General features: G+C 40.5%; 1 protein-coding gene and 1 long non-coding RNA gene across 6 annotated transcripts in view; one reads left to right on the forward strand and one right to left on the reverse strand.

Annotated features, from left to right (window-relative positions):
- The window catches only part of LOC6535575 (sex determination protein fruitless), a 133,153-nt gene that overhangs the window by 55,781 nt on the left and 62,137 nt on the right, over nucleotides 1–15,235 (reverse strand). The gene's annotated exons all lie outside the window — the stretch shown is intronic.
- LOC26535377 lies at nucleotides 177–5,117 on the forward strand. The gene is made up of 2 exons (XR_001453913.2): nucleotides 177–4,444; nucleotides 4,509–5,117. It is a non-coding gene; the product is annotated as an uncharacterized LOC26535377 (long non-coding RNA).

The following is a 15,235-nucleotide window of genomic DNA, read 5'->3' on the forward strand; positions in this document are numbered from 1 at the left end:
GCTAGTTGGTAGATGCACAGGAAAAATAAACGTTTTACTTGTCACCTGGAAATTTCTAGTCAATTTTTACACCATTTTAAGATTAAATCTCTCAGAAGGTTTTATTTTATTCAAGAAAAACCCACAGATATTAGAAATATAAGTATAACCACTTTTATGTGAAAGGTTTTTTATATTATTTATACATTTATTTCGTTCTGTGCACCAAACACTTGTCACTTTTTGCAGCAGCTATGACACATGCCACTTGCCACTTGGTGCAACTGCTCTGCGACCCTTAAAAGTTTCCACAACTGGATGCAGATGAAGCCGCGAGTGATGGTGATGATGATGATGATAATGATGACGACTGCCGGGAGTTGTGGCTTTGTTTTGTCTTGGATGTGATTTGATTTGCCCACGACTTCAAGACTTAGCCACATATCCATGTTTCGCTTGTAAGTTGCCGCTCCGCTGAAATTTCTCCGCGGCTTGTAAGTGACTTAGCGAAGCGCACAATTTTTATTGGCTTGACTGCCTCATAACTGGGACCAACTTAGATCCTCCGCCCATCTCATCCTCATATTCATTCCACTCTGGTGTTTGGAGGGTCTGAGGCATGAGTCAATTATTTCATATGCCACAATGTCCAGACAAGTGTGCAACACACCACGTCTGATTCTGATTCGAAATTGAAATCTGCTTTCCCTTAAGCACAAAAGGCTTTAAGTTGACAGCGTCAAAGATTGCGAAAAGTAATCGAAGCATTTGTGATTAGATGTGAATCGTTATAAATTTAAGTGGAATTTATACGAAACACTTTCCTGTTTACTTACCACTCATTTGCATTTTCCATAATATATTTCAAGCTAATAAAATAATACATATAGTTTCCATTTCACTTCTTCTGTGCATGGGAGCAGGCCATTAATAAGATTTTATGATTCACATGCGCAAAAGATTTGTATGTGAATCACAGCCAAAAAAACACAACAGCCCCAGAGCCAAACCATTAACAACAAATTAAATAAATGTGAGCACACTAAGAGGCCAGAATAAACAAGCGGCTGCATCTCGCCCCTGTAATAATAATGTCCGAAAGCATCAGCAAATAATGTTCTTGGACGACGGCACTTCCGGTGCAATTAAGACGCAGTGTTTCTAGTTAGCACTCGAGTCGTCGACTCGACTGGAAGTCATCTAGCAAAATGACAAGAAATATGAACGGGCTGCTAAAAATACCAGATGCTTCCCTTTGGCACACATAATTTGGTGGAAAGCATAGAGAAACATAGAGAAACATAGAGAAACACTTCTGCAGATATCTCCCCGTGCCACTTCACACTTAATAAGACATAATTTGTACAATTTTATGAGTTGCAGCCTGGCGCGTGGGCAGCCAAGAAAAAGTTGCAGAAAAAGCCTAATTAAATGGTCAGCAATATGCGAAAACTGTTTGCATTTACAGAACGAACTGAGACAATTGCATTGGGCCAAAACGCCTTCGCTTTGTGCACTCGTTCTGTCAGCCGCAGGCGACAGGTTGGCCCCGCCACTTAGTTTGGGACAAGTTAATTTTTGGCTCCTTTTGACTTTTGTCTGCTGATGAATTTAATTTCTAATTGTGCCCGACATGAGCACTTTTGCACAGCTCGAATGATAAATTACAGGCTGGCGCTCGTCCTCCTTAACTGCGTTTGTGCGTAGGACTTGTTTGCAAAACTCTGCATTCCTAAGTAAGCCAGCAGTTCCAAAAAGAATTTCAGACACTGCAATACATTGCATCTCAGCTCCTTAATTCTATGCAACTTTAGGTAAGTCTTAAGCAAAATACTCTAGCGTATAAGCGCGGAAGTTCGATCGCTCTCCTTCAGCCACCGTGGCGTATGCGCAATGTGCAACTGACGTGTGGTGGCCGACGGATCAGAACCGCTCAAGAGCCATCGTCGCTTGACAATGCAATTAAAGTGGCCAATACTAGACGTTAGCACGCATCTGGGATGGGCCTTCAATTGACATTTCGGTTAATTTGAGTGAATTAGCATGGGGCTGATGGGTTTGAGTGAGTGCAACCTGCACTCGCTTTCAAATCGCAAATGAGGCGGAAGATCTGCCGGCTGTCACAGCTGGCTGTCAGTTTGGAAAACGTATCTGACCACTTGACAAATCACCCTAAGAGTGACAGCCAGACCAAACACTTACAACACTTCCTCTCGTAGGCCAAAAAGGCCAGAAAGCAAATAGTGTGCCGCAAAAGTTGGCCCAGAATAATATTCGCACTCTTCTTCAGCTGTCAGCCGAATTTGGGTCAAATTAATAACGCGTAGTGTGGTCGAGTAATGCCAAACGGCTGAAACACATTCGCCGCCGCCAGAAGCACTTTTCAAAATAATAAAGAAAGCCAAAAAATAGAAAAAAAAACCAAAACCAAAACCAAATTAAACGCTGCTGAGAGCCAAAATGTCGACATATTTACAAAAGAACCCAAAAACAAGCTGCCGTGACACTTTCGATTTCAATTTCGTTGTATTTGAGTGTCTTTTTTTTGCACTTGTATTTTGCTGGCTGTCTCGGCCGTATTGTCAGTTAAAAGTTTTTATTTTTCTTGTTTTTTTCCGATGTGTAGCTGTGTCGAAGGTAGCGACGACAGGTGCAAAAGTTGGCGACAAATTTTAATGAGCTGCAAAAGGCAGCGGGAAAACATCAAAATATCTCCGACTTGCAGCAGAACACCCTAAAACCACAGAATACAGAAAATAATTAAGTCAAAGTGAAATAATTTAGCGGATTTTAATTAACTGCAATTAATGTGTCGTGGGAGACGAAACTTCTGAAATGGCGCTATAATTCCTAGACCTCAAAATAAGGTAAATGTTCCCGTGTTGTTTTGGCATTTTATGAATTATTTAAAAAAAAATCCTTAAATATTTTATATTCCAAAATCATATTATCTAGTGGCCACAAATAGATTTTTCATCTTCCTAATATTTAAATAAAACTAAGCATATGTAACATAAATTATGGAAAATACATTCATATTTCTCATCATCTTATACAAATCGTTTATAGTTCAAATAGCAAGGCAGCAAATAAAATGAATTGCTAAATTTGATATCTAATTAAATGTCCCATGACTCGCGTCAGTTTATGTAGATTTTAAAAAACTATTTGCAGCCCAAAGGAAAACCAGAATTAAAATTTTAGTGCAAAACGATTGATTTTAAAATTCGCGGGCATTGTTGTGGTTGTCAGGTAATTTACGAACTTAATTTATTTTTTTTTTATTTCTACCTTCTTTTTATTGTTTTTATTATTATCGCCTGCTGCTTTGTGAATATTGCTTCCTCTTTGCAACGTAATATAACAAAAGAGATACAGTCGAATGTGTGTGTATTAGTGTGTGTGAATTTTGAATAAAACGTAATAAAAACAACAGTATCGCGCAGATACAACAATAAACAAAAAAAAAAACATACGAACGCCAAACCAAAAGAAAAAATTTCAAGGTCAGCGCCGAAACGTGCATGCAAAAATTAAGCGCTGAAAAAACGAGCGTACAAATAAAGTAAATAATAAAACACAGCAGCACCCAAATTCCCAGCGAAAGAGCCGAAGGAGAAATCAAAACCATTTCGCAGCTTTTTAGCTTCTGCCTTTTGGTAGGTCTTTCTTATTTTGCCCTAATATTTCGCTGCACTTTCGCATCTTAAAAGAAAGAAAGAAAGTTATCTAATTAGCTATCTAATTTATGTTTAGTAGAAGCCTGTGTTTCAGTCCTTAGTCTTCTTAAATTTGTGATATATTTTGTGACTTTTATTATATGTATTTAATATTTGTGGGAAAAAACTAATGGACTTGTTTTCTTGAATCTGAGAACTCTGAGCCTTGAAACAAGACGTAAATCGTTACTGCTTTCCAGGACAGAGCAGTAAATAAAATTCAAAATTTTTACAAGTATGAATGGGTAATTGGGATGGCTTAACATCTATTGGTTTTCATATGGATTGGTATTTTCAGATGTACTGGCATTTCCATGACAAAAACCGATTGAAGAGCCAACCCTTCCCGTTTTTGTTTTCGCTTCCATCACAGACTCCAAGCTGAGTCACAGCTCATGGGGATTGTGTGGAGCCAAAGGGAGGCTTGTGGATGAGAAGGAGGGGCAAACCCAATCGGCAATCGACACTTGCCCTTGAACGCCAGCCAGTAGAAGAGCCTGAAGCTCAAATGAGCCATGTTGGCAGAGCTGCCAAAATGCAGTCAACGGCGACGCCGCCAGACGTCGGCGCTCATCCAATGTCGTCAGCAGCAGCAACGCTAGCACCATCAGCAACATTAGGAGTAGCAGCAACACGGCGGCAATTTCGAAAATTAAGTGATTTAAAACATCACACTTATGTATGTATGCCAAATTACATGCTTAACTCATATACCTGAAGAACCGAAAGTTGTTGAATACCAAATAGTAATGAAAAAGCATAAATTTCTGTATTATACCACACTTAACAATCCTTTTATCTTTTACACAGCACTACCAGGAATAAAAATGTATCGCAGCAACTAAATAGGAGCAGCAACATTATTGTAAGGTAGCAGCAACATGGTTCCTTCAGGAGGAAGAGCTCTGATGTTACATATTGGCAAGCAGCTTTAGCAACAATGTCCAAGCAACTACGACTGCAACATGAGGAAAGAAAGAAAGACAGCACTACACTAGCAACATCCGAACACAGCAACAACTCTGCAGCAGCAACAGCAGCGGCTGCCCTCGAATTTTGGGGCTTGGCTGCCGTCTCTTTCGCTCCCCGCCCGCTCCTACGCCCCTTGTCCCGCACTCTTGCCAAATGAACAACTGTCGCTGTAGTCGCTGATTGTTGTTCTTGTGGCTCAGCATAAATTCGCAAAGTATGCGAAATTTATTAGGGTCTGTTTCGCATGTGCCGATGTTGTTTTTGCTGTCGTGGCTCGTCTAATTTAAAGTTCACAGGCAAACACACACACGCACACACACATACACTTGGCAGACCCATTTGCACACACACTCGCCCACCGAGAACAACTCTCTTGTGTAAGTGAGTGTGGCACACACATCGATAAAAAACCAGAAATAGCGAATAAAGGCAACACAGCAACAGCAACAAAAATGTTTATATTAATTTTTGTATGTTGTTAAATTGGTTATGCATTGCCGGAGTTGTTGTTGCAGCCTGGCAGCTCGTTTCGCGCTCGTTGTTGTAGTTTTCATTTACTTTATTTCTGCTCTTTTCTATTGATATTGTTATTGATATTTGCTAAACTGTTGGCATAAAGGCAACTAACACACGCGCAGCAGCTTGTGCTATCTTTTGTGCCTGTGTGTGCGTCACTTTTCGGGACTTTTACGCGTGTGTGGGTGAGCAGCGATTAAAGTTAATAAATTCGCGAATTGATCGCGCGTGTTTGGCTCTCTGCGTTGTAAGTACCGGTGTATCTACATTATACATTGGTATCTACCAATTGATGTGTTTTGCAATCAAATAACGGCGAATTTCTGCATTGATAAGCAGCTATTTCCTATAAATAAAATGTTATTTACCATCAACAATCGTTTTCTGACTGATTTGGTGCTTGCTATTAGTTTACTTGAGTCTAATAAAAGAATATAATTATAGACACCAACACAATATAGAGATCATAATTCATTCGGAAAGCCCTCTCTTGCTGACTAAGAATTTTGGTTTCTCAGGCTGCAGCAAGCTTATTAGCCACAAATGAGAGCCCATTCGGAATTAACTGCCCATAAAAAGCAGCGAGCTCTGTGCAAATTGCAGAAGTAGATAGATGTCCATTAAATGGACTTTTATCGAGCGCCTTTCCTGTCACCTTGCCATTACTGGCGCGATACTTATACATATGTACATAAAGAGCTCTGGCCATTACATAATCGCCACTTTGGATGCATGACTACGACGCTTTGTGCCACAAGAAATGGCAAGAACAGACCGTCAAGAGCACACCAGCAACCAGAATGAGTAGTTGGCCACTAGGAAAGGCCACTACCATGGCGAGCGAAGCGAAGCTAGTTCAAAAACATGTTTTAACCTTTTTCGTGGCGTGCAAAAGCCCAGGCCGGCTTACAAGCTTCAAAATTAACAGAAAAAGGTAAGAAATAAATAAAACATAATAAGCACACACAGCCACTACAAAAATTAAGAAGGGTAGGCGAAGCACGCGAAAAATTTGGCAAAAATGGTCAAAGACAAGACGCAGACCCAAAAACCGAATCGCCAATTTCTGCGCATGCGCCGATGCCTGCGTCGGCGGCACAGTCGGCAGCGCAGCCGGCGTCGACGGCGACTTCGCTGTCGCTGTCAAACCTTTGAGCGGGGACTTAGACGTGACTTACAAACTAAATGCGCTCGCTCAAGGTTAAAGCCGTTTATTTGTAAGCCAACGGCAAAAAACGAAACTGAAAACTGAAAAGCGCCGAAAGAATCTCGCGAAAAAGTTGAAGTTGATATTTGCCAAAGTTGTTTCTTTTTAAAGCGAGCCAGCATGTGCGTTTGTGTGTGTTTTCGCTGCCCAACCGCGTGTTTCAGAACTAAAAAACCGTTTGAAGGTTTTTTTGACACTACTAAATATAATATGATATGATATTATATAAAAACATGTTTACGCCCAACTATCTGAAGCCTTGTTAGCTTCTCTATCTGCATATGCATTGTTAGTGCTCCTAACCTACCTTATATTTATGAAACGGCACGTAGGGTAATGAAGCCCCTATTGTACTGTTATTCGAAGGACCGATCGTGTTGGCCATGCCAACGAATAACGCCATAAGGTTCTCTATTGATCGGAGTGTGAGTAAATATCCGTTAATAATACGCATCTGGGGTCTATTGTTAAATTGATTGCCCGAGTGGCTTTTGTGCACGATAAAATGGGAGTCAATTAATTAGCGGCCAGGCTTGCAGCCATATCAATGCGAGCTAAGAGAAAAATCGTGTTGCGAAATAAACAAATGATTCAACTTTAACCTGACCCTGCATGTCTGTCACAAATCGGCGGCAGCAGCTGCTGTATTATATACTTTTTATTCCGATGACATCATTCCAGAGTCGCAGCGATAGTGTCTCCTAGGCCCGGGCCATTTGTTTTAATCGCAGCCGAAACAAAAGTGGTTAAAGTGCAATGAATCGGTGCGGTGTGCGCACAGTTGACCAAAAATGTGCATTTCGAGTGTAATCCAATGCAATTCGATACCCACCCACAATGCACCCACCCACGCTCGCCATAAGCCAAAGCTGTCAAAATATCAGCTGCAACTAAATTAGTGAGCCTGACAAATGCCAAACAAGTTGTTGTAGGTGCCACAATTCAAATTATTCAATTAGCATGCATTGCGTATTTTCATCTATTTTCAAAGACGACGTCACCACCACCGATTTTTGCTTTTGCAGCTTATACACTTGAATCACCGAAGTCTAGCTCCACAAAAACCGCCTGAAACAGTTTTTAATCAATGAACTAAAACGTTACAAGCCAGAAGATAATACATTATTTAAAATTCAATAAAAAAAATTACAGAGCTAAAAATTAAATTTTTTTTAGGCTTCAGTTTCCTAAATCAATTAAAGACAGCCTGTGAAATATTCTGGAGTGCTTACTTCTTTTATTCTGAGTGTGCATTTGGTAGAGCTGCCGTGCTTTTTCTGCTGCTCCTATTAGCCTACACGATCGAGTCGCGTTTGTCCTTCAGAAGCCGTCGACCAAATTGGCATCGATTTGGCAGCGGCTTTAGCGGCAGTTACTTTGACCATATGGGCTCAAGCAGACGACTTACCAAACATTAATGGCTTTGCGAAAAACAAAAATCAATGTATAAAATACGAAGCAGAACGCGACGAAAAATCAATTTTAAAATGGCAAATGGCAGGGCGCGCCACGACAGATACTTTTGGCAATTAACAATAGTTGAGTTAGATACTAAAACGCAAACACTGGCAAACATCGGTCGCCATGGTAGAGAGCGTGGGATAATTAATACACCGAATTCCACCAAACCCGAACATTTGCAATAAAACAAGATCGAATTGGATGAGTAAGCGACTAGATTGCAGATGCCCTTGGCAGTGGCTGTGTTCCATATAGTTTTCTAATTTATAGCCTGGCATCTACTTTAAAAATGTTTAATAGGTAATAAACACATTCTAGGCAGCTTTTTACTTTTTAAAGATTTCCTAGAAGTCTAAACTAAATTCAAATATAATGTGTAAAATTATGTGGATAGCATTTTAAATTTTAATTTTATTTTTGATTATTTATTATTTTGTTTATATAATCAAAGCCGCATCTGGCCAATCACCAGATCGGTCGAAAAACTTACAACGATTACTGAAACTAATACGAGAAATTAAGCTCTCGTAGAAGCCCTAAGTTCCTGAGAGGAATAGAATTAAAAAAAAAAATTAAACACCGCCGACTAGGCATAATTTATTCATTTAGTTCTCCATGGAGATATTTGAAAACCCCCGATTTTGTATCTCTTAATTACTTTTAACTTTTATCCGCCAAATAAGTTATTAGATTCGACCAGAACCATTCGCACCAAATCGCAACTTCTCGTTTAAAGTTATTTTCTATAAAATATTTGCAGATAATAATGAGCGAACAAACCTTGTCATTTCCGCAATTGATGGTAGATGGAGCACTATAACATTTGCACTGCGTTTGTGGTCGGGGCAAAGTATCTCGTATCGTTCAGTATTTCGATTATTCGATTATCTGGAGTATGCAGCTGTATCTCTCAAGTTCAACTGGCACATTGATGCGTCGAGGCATTTGCTGATGATATTTCTGCGATTGTATCTCACACACTTTGTAGCAAACACTCGCGCACGTTCTCAGTTTGGAATTCCTTTGTGCAAATTATTACGCAATGCCTGATGAGCCAAGCAGCAAACAGCAAGCACCAAACACCGAACCCATAGACGGAAAAAGAGATTCGAAAAGAGAGCAGTTGAAAGACTGGTTGATGCCAAAACAGTAACCCTCCTCTGGAGCCCTCGCAGCGAACCACATCACTTCGAACCTACTGCCGACTGTCCCAGCTTAGATTCCGATCCAGACCCCAGGCGGATGCGATCCGACCTGATCCGATTCCTTACGATCTGATCCCTTGGCGCGTCGTCCGAGTAAACAAAATAAACGCATTGGGTTCTATGAAGGCGAAAAGTGAGCAAAATGTAAAGGGCAGGCGATATACCCTTACTGTTGGAAAAGTTCCTTGTAAGTTAGTTAAGGTAATCCTTTAACCAAACTACTCTACTCGCTTCTATCTTTTGCTGTCTTCCCACTATTATAGTCCTCTAATGAACAGCAATGACCAAGTTTAATGTTGATCGAATCAATCAATGTTATTCAAGCCTATTGCAATGTATCTGTGAAACTCATCTTAAACAAAATTCTATTAGAAAACATTCTCTTTTCTAGGAAGAGCATTCAAATCGTCGGGATCTTGCCTACTTGGGCTCTTATGATTTTTTCGAGGGATTTATTTTGCGTTGCCAAAATTCGGCACGCTGACGGGACGGAAAGGGATAGAGCGCTCTTGCTGTCTTAATATATGTCGTTTTCTTTTTTTTCAAACTTTTTTTTGTATTTTTGCCGCGCGACATTTCGAGCAACGATCAAGGGCAAGTTGGACATGTCGCTGCCGCTGCCTCTGCCGCAACAGACGTCGCTGCCTCACCCTTGAAGAGCTTACAGCGGTCTTGCGGATGTATCTGTGCCCTGTATCTGTATCTGAACGGCTTTTGTATCTGCAGAGGGGTATCTGTATCTGTGTATCTGTATCTGTGTCTTCGAATAGGGTGTGTGTGGTTCTTTTGGAGGGTTTTCGCTTTCAAACGAGCAATTTGCGAATTTCGTCGGCTGCTTATAAAATTGTGTATTTATTCCTCGTTCGCCGACGTTTGCCTGCTAACCTAGTAGCCAGTCGTTTGCTCTTTTTTGTAAGTCTCGCTTTGTCTCGATTCTTTTCGGTTTCTTTCCGTATCATCCCCAGTGTGTCCCCTGTTCCTCTGAGGATCGCTTTTAATTCTATGGAATTGTCTGAAAATTAAGCACAGGAGGCGAGCGTGCGCAGAAAAAAGTGAGGAGCCGAAAAGAACCTTTATGAAATGCTGCTCACATGTTAGGCACACATTCAAATCTTGATCATGATTATGATAATGATAATGATGATGATGATAGTCATCACCAGCTGATTCCCTCCCGCTCACACCCTATGCTGCCTATCTGTCTCCCTTTTGTTTATTCACCTTTTCGGTTTTGTCATTATAATTCGGTTTGTGAATTTCAGGTTTTGCTTTTACAGAAATCATTGTCAATTTGCATGTGTGTAGACCATGATAGTGCCATATTGCATTACATTTAATGGAACTTCTGGGACTCGTAATGGACCAGATAATGGGTTTCTATTTAAATGATTGCAGCGAATTCCTGAACAACTAAAGCTCTTTCTCGGAAGCCGCGAATTCTGCACTTGACTTTGGGTTGGAGTACCTTCATAAAAAAAACTCTTGTAGAACATTATATGCCCATATTAGTGGATATAATAATTCAATTTATGTATTTACTTTCTCAGTTTATTAACTATTTACTTTAAGTTAGGGGCAGAGTAAAAAAATATTTAAAAAATAATATAATTTCTGTCTCTAAGTTTTTGTCATTATCCTTCTACTCTTAACATTTCTATGAATATTTTGAATTCTTTTTTAGTCGAAACTACTTGGAGATGTAGATTCTCGCACAGGACTCCAAGTTCGGCGAATCCTTTAACTGTTATCACTCTTTTTCCGCCAGGATTGCCTCATACTTTTGATTATCTTTTTGCTTTAGGCAGCAAGGCGCCACATGTTGCACTGTCGCATGTGTTGCGATTGTTCACAGTTCACGGTTTTTGTTGCTGATCGCATATTCACAACACTCGCTCATGATTGTTCACACTCAGATAGATCGTCTTTCGTTTTTATAATCTTGCGTTTTTTTCAATTTTTGTTTTCAGATATTTGGTTTTATATTTTTGTTGTTGCTTGACGAGCAATAGAAACGCGTGCCACAACGTTGCGGTTGCAGTTGTTTTTAGCGAGTGTTCGTTGCAAATGCTGCAAATAATGCTAAAAGTCTAAAAAGAACACGTCCAGCAACAACTTAGACGACGCGACGTCGCAGTCGCCGCTGGCAGAGGCAGCAGCAGCCAGAGCCGCTTCCACAAAAACAGCAAAAGCAATAGCAGCAACAGCAACATCGCCAGTTGCAGCGGTGAATTTCGCATGTGGCAAATGCTGGAGTTGCAGTTGCCCTCTCTCTGTCTATCTCCCTCTCTCTGAACCGGCCCTCTCGCTCGCTCCGCTTCTCGAGCTCTCTCTCGCACACTTGGCATTAGAATAGGCTTAGTCTTAGATGGGCAACGAACGGCGATCGTTCTCGGCTTCGTAGCTTCGTAGCCTCCCGAACGCCTTCCGCCCGGCCCCCTTCTACGCCCCTGCCCCTCCCCCTTTTCACGAATTGCGGGATTCTGCAGCTGAGCAGTGAAAAGCTGTCCCAGTGTGTGTCTGTTGGTATCTGTGTGTGCGTTAGAGATGCTCTGTTCTTGCGGCACATGTGCTCCCTACACTGGTTGAAAGCGTCCATCTTTCCTTAGATTTCATCTTAAATACATATATGATACAAGATATTATATGAAATATGGCATGGATACCAACATAGTTCCCAAGTATACAATCTGCTCGCCTAGAATTTTTATCTGCTCATCAAACAATTTACCCTTTATTATATTTATTCGTAACTATTTCTTATTTAGTTTTATAAATCCCTTTGGTAGCTGTTACCGGTTTTTTTAGTGCACCTAAGTGGCTCTCAAAGTGCTGTCGCTGCTACTGACTACACACAGATATCACACACAAGCGCACTCATCCTCCACACATATTTCGCACTTGATAAGAGGAAGAGGGAACCATCAGATGCGTAAATTTTTGCAAAAAATGCCCACACAAAAGATTGCAAAGAATCAGGACAGCCAGAAACAGGGGCAGATGCCTACGAGATCATGAAGTTGCGTCTCAGCATAAGCTTACAATCATAATATTAAATCACATAATTCTATCTATTGATCTATGCCATGCAGCATATGTTAAATATGCATATATACTCGTACGTAATAAATGAATTAACAATTCCCTGTCAAAGAAAGTTTGGCGATCCGTCACTGTCTTCCAGCCATAAGAATGCTCTCGCCCTCTCTTGCGCCCTTTCTTTTCTTGGCCGCCACATGGAGGATAAAGTATCTCTCGCTCGTGTAAAGCAATTTGAACGCCCAGTTGTATCTCACAGATACCCCTCGCACACAGAGACACGGCTCGCGATGCGGTAACCACGATCGCACGCACTCAAATCACCGAATTCGGAACCGAGCACAGACCTAGAAAAAACCCGAAGCATCGGCGAGCGTTGGAAATGCGCTAATCATTTGCGAGCTTTCTTCGCGAGCGGGAGAAAAGCCAGAAGGCTTCTCTTACTCGCCGGCTGAAGAGAAAGCAGAAGAGAAAGCAGATAGTTCATTTAACTTAGGGCTCGCATTTAACCTTTGACACGTGCCAGATAACGCCCAACCACCCACTGAGAAGTTGCAGCAAATCAAACGAACTTTAATGCGAGGAAATCAAAGTGAAAGGAGCTGGAGAAATTGTAGAAGTGGTAGAAAGAGTGATTGGGAGGTGAAGAAGTGGTAGGGAAAGGGGCGGACAACAGCCAACAGCAGTAATTGGCAAGGTCGTTTCGTCGTTTGTCGTAATCACTGCGTTTGCTTTTGGTCTTCCGTTTTCGTATTTTTCGACCAACAAAAGGCGAAAACAACAACAGAAAAGACAAACGTTGGCTGTTTGCCTTTTTCTATTTAATTTTTTTATTTGTTCAACCGCAATTCGGTTTAGCAGAAAAATTAAAATCCTTTCTGATTCACTGTTAAGAAAGCAGATTCAATTTAAATCTAGCGTTTTCAATTTTTATACCCGTTACTCGTAGAGTAAAAGGGTATACTAGATTCGTTGAAAAGTATGTAACAGGCAGAAGGAAGCGTTTCCGACCATGTAAAGTATATATATTCTTGATTAGGATCAATAGCCGAGTCGATTTGGCCATGTCCGTCCGTCTGTCTGTCCGTATGAACGTCGAGATCTCAGGAACTACAAAAGCTAGAGAGATTAAGCATACTCCAGGGACATAGACGCAGCGCAAGTTTGTCGAATCATGCTGTCACGCCCACTCTAACGCCCACAAACCGCCCAAAACTGCCACGCCCACACTTTTGAAAAATGTTTTGATATTTTTTTATTTCTGTATTGGTCTTGTAAATTTCTATCGACTTGCAAGAAAAATTTTTGCCACGCCCACTCTAACGCCCACAAACCGCCAAAAACTGTCAGTGTTGAAGACTCTCCTTCGCACTTCCACTAGCTTAGTAACGGGTATCAGATAGTCGGGGAACTCGACTATAGCGTTCTCTCTTGTTCTATTTAAATTAAGTTCGAACTAATGTGAAAAATTAGTCTAATCTTTGCTATGAAGCAATATTATCAAGTCACGATTAGTTATAGAGGTTCATCAACCTTAAAGAAATATGCCAATTCAGCTGGCTTACTTAAGCTAAGTTAAATAAAGTTTTAAAGATGCATCTCACCTATATACTAATGTTTTCAACTGATTTTAATTAATTCTACTAATTTTTACAGTTCTGGAACATAGTTATGGTGGTTTGATTTTAGATATCAGGGCGTTCATTGGTTAACAATAAATCAAATAAATTGTAATTGATTCTCCGACCATAGCCGGTGGTCAGGGATCACACGGCGTATATGCAATATGGATTTTGCTTGGCCAGAGATTTTGATTCAATGGCTCGCGCGGAAATTTCATTTGGCTTCCAATGGGCTGAGAATTTCCACACATGTGTTTCGTTTTAGTTAACAGCAACCGCGTATTAGACATTAACCATTTTTGCTTTGCAAATAAACCCAAATAGATGCCCTAAATTTGGCCCAAATGTTGTATAAAGATCGGCACACAAATAACCAGCAAAAGTAGGGCGCCAGCTGCCCACCTTACATCCAAAACCACCGCCCCCAAAACGATGGAGAACAATATGGTTCATATGGTTCTAATCGTGGCGCGATTCTGTTGATTATAATGCAAATATTACACGCTGCGGTGATCTGTTTAATAAAGCACTATATGCGTATATAGATATTTTGCGGCACATAGATGAATATGTCTTAGAAAAGTTCTTTGTTTACCCGCCGCCCGTTTTTGCCTGTTTAGCATTTGGCCAAATATGCGTAATTTACTTAGCCCAATTTCTGCCATTTACAAATAAATTTCTTGTTAACTCACTTTATAATTGCGCCAGGTTATTGAACCCCACCCAATACAAAAGTGTACCATTTAGTGGCTTCCACTTGCTATCAAAATCGCAAACTCGGATGAGGGCTGCCATCTCAACGCTCTCAATTATGTCACCCTCAAGTATTTCGGGTAGCTCATAAATTACGTTGAATGAATTTAATTGCCACGACGCATAAATCTAAAGCGCTTCAGTTGAGTGTTCGCCGAAAAAAGCGAAGTGCCTGGGCTTGGCGCCGGGCCATTTATTAAAAGTATTAGGCGAAAAATTAAAAAAGGCAGGAGGAACATCAAAAGTCACGTGGAACGCTTTTTTTCAGTCATAAGAGTTACAAATATTTAAATATATGTACTAAATTACTGTCTTTTCTATCTTTATGGGTATCGTTGTGCCCTTTTACATATATGTATATAAAAGTTAAAAAAAGGCTGATTGTAATGGTCAAGATCTATACCTAAACCTATACCTTAAAACTTTGAAAAGAGCAAATGTAGATGGCCCCAATTAGGAACTTTAAAATTATAATATTAATAATTAATATTTGCCTATGCCCGCAGTAAGGGTATCGAAGACCCGATGACGACGCAGTGCAAGGAGAATAAAAAATAGAGAACTCGCAAAAATTCGCGCATTTGCCCTTGAAATAAATTTTAGTTTGCGAAAAAAAGTAGAACAAAATTGTGCGATTTTTGGTTGCTTTGTTTCTTCCTCAGTTTGAATGCTCTGCTTTTTGCGGGCGATTTCTTTGTGTGGCTTATGCTGTTTGCATTTTGTCTAAACTTTAGATACTGTCAAGCAGCTTAAGCGCAGGAAGAC

This window comes from Drosophila yakuba, chromosome 3R (genome assembly GCF_016746365.2).
Source record: "Drosophila yakuba strain Tai18E2 chromosome 3R, Prin_Dyak_Tai18E2_2.1, whole genome shotgun sequence".
In the NCBI taxonomy this organism is placed as follows: domain Eukaryota; kingdom Metazoa; phylum Arthropoda; class Insecta; order Diptera; family Drosophilidae; genus Drosophila; species Drosophila yakuba.